The sequence below is a fragment of the Mya arenaria genome, chromosome 7 (genome assembly GCF_026914265.1).
Source record: "Mya arenaria isolate MELC-2E11 chromosome 7, ASM2691426v1".
NCBI classification, from domain to species: Eukaryota; Metazoa; Mollusca; class Bivalvia; order Myida; family Myidae; genus Mya; species Mya arenaria.
The window spans coordinates 61,826,942-61,833,595 of NC_069128.1; positions in this window are offsets into that span (position 1 = coordinate 61,826,942).

Sequence of the window (6,654 nt, forward strand, 5' to 3'; positions counted from 1 at the left end):
ATACTGAAGCAGGCAAAATCTAATGAGATATTTACAGGTCTACAGGATTTTATCGAAGTTTTGCCCGGGTCTGAGTTCACTACATATCCGTTAGAAACGAGTGAAGATACGTTTTACAAATCTCTATCCATTGTAATTTTTGCTGATGAAATACATGCTAGGGTAATTAAAAAAGCTGTAAAAGAATATGCTAAGGTGAACGAAACTCGGTTTCATTCTATGTTTCGAGAGGAAGCTCCATATGGGGAAAGTTTTAAAGGTGTTTGTGATTATTTGCAACGATCATCGGCAAACAGATCTCAAGCGTCATACATAGATGTTTATGTCGCCGCAGACTTACTAAATACAACCATTTTTCTTTTTGAGACAGATAATTGGTCAACGCCTCATTCATTTAGACCCTTATCACTGAATCAATGGGAAAATCGAGGCATCATGTTATCCATTGAGCCAACGGGCGATGGTCATACATTTTTGTTTTCTCCTGTTGTTACGTATATAAGACAGTTAGAAACCGGCATGTTTCACAGTTTACAGAATTTGGATATATTTGACGACGATTGCGAAGCAGATCTTAAGTACCACATAACGCTTCTTTCCACAGATAAATGTAACAGTATAAGCATTCCTTTCCTCATCTTGAAACGTTTTTCGCCAAGTCTTTCTGAATTTATTGGCGAATGCATTGAGACAGCATTGTCAATAGAAGCTTTAAAAAGATTTAAAAGGTTTCTGCTTAGTTTTGGTGCAAATATAAAGTTGGGACTCGACTTTGAGCTTTATGAATTTGCAAAGAAATGGAATATACAACTCATAACTGACGATATCTCAGAGGTTATCGAACAGCGTAGTATCGAAGATGTTGTGGATTTCGTTAATCACATCTCACTCTGGCATGACTCCGATTTATATCGACACATAAAAAAACGACTTTACCAGGCAAAACCTCATGAATTGAAGTCCATACGGATTAATTCAAATTCAGATACCCATAACAATTTGAGTGAATTTCTCATGACATTAAGCGATTATAAGGAATGCTCAAAACCACTAACACAAGACTATGAATTTCCGCACGTTGTTCTTAACTTCAACAAAAGTGACAAATTCACAAAGTATTTCAATGGAGAAAAATGGTGTCCTCTTTATACGTCTGAACAAGCAAAATCTCTGATTCCAATGATGGATACTAATAGATGTTGTATATTAGACGACAACCTATTTTTGCTCAACAAACAGAATGACATATTGGAAATTCAGTTGATAAACTCTGTTGAAACCGTTCTAAAAAAGACAGTATTATCAAATGAGATAAAACAGCCGAGGTTGGCTCTATGCAACGATAATGCCACAATTATGGTCATGAGTGATGAGAACCTAAAACTGGTATGTGAAATAACAACATCAAATGATCACGAAACGTTAGTTACTGACTTAAAACATGTGTCTACAGAAGACTTCAAATTTCGTTTCATAACCGATGAAGTAATTTTGTACAGCATCGAGAACAAACAGTGTGGTATGACCACATGCGACTCTTCATCTCAAAATCTGATTGGGATAGATGAAGACAGATGTTATTTGTACCACATTAGCGACAGAGAACTAACAGTAGACCATCTTAAGTCAAACTGCCGGGTAGCAGAAATTCCGCAGTTACAGTCGGGAAAATATTTACTTTTATCTAGAAATACATTCGAACAACAGTTTTCGGAGTTCTACTGAAAAATTTATTAAGTCTTTGAAAAGGACAACATATACAGAAAACTTATCATGTCGAAACTTATGTACTTTAAGGATAATTTCGTCTACTTGAACAACGCGCAAATCTCAGTATTTACCTTTTTAATTTTACGTTATTGGGTATTGTTTCAACATTACACATAGTGTATCTGTGATACAAAATAATCAAATAACTTATTTTAATACTCGCTTGATACTGTTTTAGACTTAGCTAAATTTCGTATATGTTTTGCATCGTTTAGATGTTTTGTACATAATCGTGGTACTGAAACCGGTAGACATTTTGGAATAGAAAGAGAAAATCGCACATGTCCATACTGCGAGTGTTATATTGAAGACGAATTCCATTATTTGTTGATATGTCCTTTATATAATGTTTTAAGGAATGTTTATAATGCAAAATACTATCGAGAAAACCCTACTATTGATATATTCAATGCTTTAATGTCTAGTACAAAGGCTTTGAGCATACGTAATATAGCAATGTTAATTTATTATGCATTTAAAGAAAGAAAATATTTCATGGATGTTTGAGTTTGATATCATTACATGTCATTATCACTAGTCTATCATGATTGTTTGATATATGTATGCTATTGTGTTCTTATGTACAATAAAACTTTGAACTGACTCGCAATAAAATGATTATGATTGATTATAATTATTCTTAAATATTTATTAGAGTAAGAAAATGAATAGTAAAACGATTTTTCTCTAATATAATGCCTGCAACTTTATAAACAATCATTTGTGACCGATCGCTATGCATTTTTCTAGCACACCGGATAGGCATTTCCGGTAAATTCAGCCGTGCTGGAAAACTCCTTCTGGCATGCCCCCATGCCAGATGAGTCACGCGCCGTTACGTAATACTTTCAATTTCTTTTATTAAACACTTAATGTAACCATAGTTATGAGATTTCAATAGGTGAGTTCCATTAACCTTACTTTTACAAAAATATTCCTTAAAAACAAAACAAAATAACCCTAAAAAGACGTGATAGCGAAGGAACTTATTGACGTATGCAATGAATACAAATTATTGCGCGTCATGACGCCAGTAAACATCATCGCACGCACTTTTTGGTGAAATGTACAAAACGCGCTTTCTTATATATTTTCTTCACATAAAATGTAATTTAAGGTATGCTAGAAAAAATATCTATCATGTGTGTCCGTTCCGGATAGAAAAATCCGACTCTCGGGCACGCTGCGCAGCAAGCCTCGTTACCTGGCAACGAAGGTGCCCTCGGGTCGGATTTTTCTATCCGGAACGGGAACACATGACAGATATTATTAATCCATTAAATGAAGTTTACAAATGATCGAGAGTATCTTATTTAAATATTTTAGTGTGTGTATTTGTTTAAAATGTTTAAAAGGGAATGCATTTTCTTCTCTTCTGTTCTGTTCATATTGTAAGACGGAACCGCTTTAGCTTCGTTTTTTTATATAAAATAAGAGAGCATTTGTGAATAAAGTTTATATTTATTAGTGCTGATTATTTAGAGGTTAATGCACGGCGTAGCCGGGCCGTTGAGTGAAATTGGCCCGAGTGACTCATAATGGCCCCAGACGTAGTCGAGGGACATTATGAGCACGAGGGCCAATTTTCACTTAACGGCCCAGCTACGCCGTGTATTAACCTCTTTAATACATATGTTTGTTTTTTTATTTGCAAGTCTAAAGTTTGCTTTTTAAAGTTTACCTGCTATCCAATTGTCCATTCCCATTTTGCCCTCGCTTGACAACGATGAGTTAACTCACTCTCAAATTAAATTTACTTTTTATTTAGTTTTGGAAAGTGAGCCAAACAGGCAAACAGCATTTTGTTATCACTTTTATGTTCCCATTTCAATTTCAATTGATCACTTTGAAAATTCCACAACACGTTTATCCGATTTTTTCTGTACGAATCACTGACATCTGTCTGTTCATGATCTGAATAACTGAATTCAATTCAATAAACATGAACACTTAGCAACTGTTTGTACTTAAAAAACCAATACCTCGTATAAATGATGTCAACATGTATGAACAGTTGCTATTTTTCAAGTATATTCAATTTTGACGCTTCCTTTGTTTTTATTTTTTGAATGTCAACGCAGAGTAAAAAACGGTGCCCTAACGGTCCACACTGGTTATCAAACACTAGCATATCTTCCTAAACTGCGTTGACGTTTGCCTCCCTTTAGGATTTAAATAATAGATATGTTCAAGCAGATCAATAAATTTTTTATTTATTTAGTCAAGACATTACTTTGCAGTCGCCAAAAATGATTTTAAGGCGAAAATTGAATTCACGTGCGAACGTTCTACGGGCCGCAAAATAATAATCGAAAATCGGCCCAGGCCGCAAAACTGATAATCGCTGAGTCATGCAAATAATCTCGAAATCCCTGTACAAATGTGTTACTATATATAGTGACATATGCATTAAAAGATGATATCTTATTTCTGCTTTGTGTAAGTTGTGAGTTTTTTTAAGATGATAAAATAAACTTTCCATGGTATGAGGAAAAAGGTTCTGGCCCCTTATTTTCACAAAGTTATATGTAAAAAGAGTAAAAAAAATATCAACCTCATATATTAAAATGTTAATTGAACCAAAATCTTATCTGTTTGAACTCTTATAAAAGCGCAAACTTTCATAAGGTAGGCTGATTTAATAATTGCTACAGCCAAAAAAAGAAAAAAGAATGAAACTCGTATGTTTACTCATAACTCAAGTACATTATTTGATAAAGAATTATTTTTCTTCAAAATATTGACATAATACATTTATTCACACATTCTATGAGCAAGAATGCTTTTATAAAGATTAAAAACATTCGATATTGTGAATCGTACTTTTCTCAAAACATGTGTTAAGATTGAGACTGAGTTTTTTTATAATCATGGACCCTGGAATTATAAAGCAAGTGTGCTGAATATGAAACATCCGACTAGCGCGAAAAATGGATTCAAATATTTGTAGTGCTTCGTGTTCCATCACTACCAATTGTTTCATTATGCCTGACGATTTAGTAGCAAAATGAAATTAAACTGAACTGTAAGGGTGCCGATCCAATTGTAAATGGACAGTTAAAATAGTCATATTGATGAAGTGGGAACCCTGATTTGTTTTAATTTATTTAAAGATAAATTAATAAAAAGAAAAAATCCACTAGGGTTTCAGATATCCAATATATATGTTATAATATTGCAAAAGTTCGTATAATATTGCCAATGAATGATATAACACGACAAATGCATTTCATTTAAAGCGTGAAAATGACTTTTTTGAATGGTATAATATTTAATTGTAGTTTTCATTAACAAAGTATATGTAGCCATTGTTCGAATCACGAACATTCGTCGTGAAATGTAGCATTGATATATTTTTGTGAAGAACATCTTAATACAATATGTGCCATTGGAACCCATGCAGGCTCCGTTTTTTTTGCATTGTTTAGATAAAAAAGTAACCTAACTTACTTCATCATTTCATTCTGACAATATTGTATATACTGCTAAGGCAATGTATATGAAAAACATTTTCATTAATAATGGAAGATTAATTACACAACATACAAATGCACGGTTTGAAGGTGTAAACATCTAGTACATGTGTACCGAATTATTGACTATTGAGGTTGAACTCCTGTTTTAGTGTTTGGTACCAGATACTTAGCTAAATAACATATAACAGTTATAATACCCACGTTATAATATATGCAAATCTGTTTTAAAAATAGAGTTGTTCCTTAACGAATTAAAAAGTATGCTTATGTCCTTGTTGTATGGTAAAGCATTCCACTCCCTTACTGAACATGCCTTTAAATCAACTAGATCCGTCAGGTTATGTGAATGCGAAAAACGGGTTTGAAAAAAGAGGTTCTGAGTTCCATGATACATGGCAATCAACCGCTTCTCATCCTTCCAAAAACCACAACACCAAAGCATCGTACCATTTTGTTTACTGTCTTTATAAAGCTTACTTATAATAGAGTCTCTAACAGCACCGGCATACCTGTGTTCAGTTGATACTATATATATGTAAGCTGTATCAGGTTTCTGTATGTGAAACAAAATGAATAAATAATTGTGTGTCAACGTAATAAACATGTGATCTGAATAAATCGTCCTCAGTGATACTATCAGCAATGGCATATAATATCAGGAAACACGACCTTGACCTCTTGTGACCCTGACACTTTGTGATAATCCGTCGATTTGCTCTTTCTATCCTTCCGGATTTTCAGGCATACATTGGCACATTTTATCATTGAAATACCATAAACGACTGAATCAAAGGTTTAAGCATTGTCAAGATTTTCGTGGCTGCCGTGGTGTAAGATCGGGGCGGCCTAAAATGTCAGTGACTTAATTTCCTTGATTTTCCAGTCAACCCAATTCATTGGGTTCGAAGCAATCTGTACAGCTTATGATTTCACAATCCTTCACCTTCTTGTAACTAGAGCTAACTCTTTGCAACTCCCGATTGCTGATTGTGTTCTGAACGTCTCAAAGCTTATCGGCAAAGCTCTTTTACCGGTCTCCTCCCTTCAATATTCAAAGCGACTCTGAGCCCCGATTACGGGTATACTAGTTATCTGTGCGATGCCCAAAACGTACGCAATGCGTCGTAGGCCATGCACTGCTACTCTGTCGCTTGGTGGTCACCTTACATAGAGCGCAATTCTCTAAAGGTTAGAACAGCCCGTGCAAAAGTTTAACCGTAGCAACAGCAAGTAATACATTTTCGCTCTAGTGGTAATACAGATAATCATAAGCAAGCTAACAAGCTCTTCTGAAACTAATATTTGGGTCCGTTTCATACTGCTCGTGACCTACCATTTTCTACTAACTTTTTTGTATATAAAACAACAGTTTAACTAGATACATTGTATTATTTAATAGAATTTAATA